Source organism: Penaeus monodon, chromosome 34, assembly GCF_015228065.2.
Source record: "Penaeus monodon isolate SGIC_2016 chromosome 34, NSTDA_Pmon_1, whole genome shotgun sequence".
NCBI classification, from domain to species: domain Eukaryota; kingdom Metazoa; phylum Arthropoda; class Malacostraca; order Decapoda; family Penaeidae; genus Penaeus; species Penaeus monodon.
The window spans coordinates 6093141-6093347 of NC_051419.1; the positions used below are offsets into that span (position 1 = coordinate 6093141).

At 48.8% G+C, this 207-nt stretch overlaps 1 protein-coding gene across 1 annotated transcript in view; it reads right to left on the reverse strand.

Moving 5' to 3' along the window:
• The window catches only part of LOC119594794, a gene marked incomplete in the record, with an annotated part of 7170 nt that overhangs the window by 4896 nt on the left and 2067 nt on the right, over nt 1-207 (reverse strand).

Consider the following 207-nt stretch of genomic DNA (forward strand, 5'->3'; position numbering starts at 1 on the left):
CGGTTGAGGAGGAGACTACGGGAAGTTACGGATGAATGAGTGCGAGCGAATGCACTAGGCCTACCTGGCTTTACGGAGTTGAATAAAGCCCAATTCAAGTGCTAATGACTTAGATTTAAGGATGCAGGAGAAAACAAAGGCAAATGTTAGCATGGCGATAGAGCAGAATCAGTCCTCTGTGGCTATGGGAGTGGGCGTGGTCCAGGT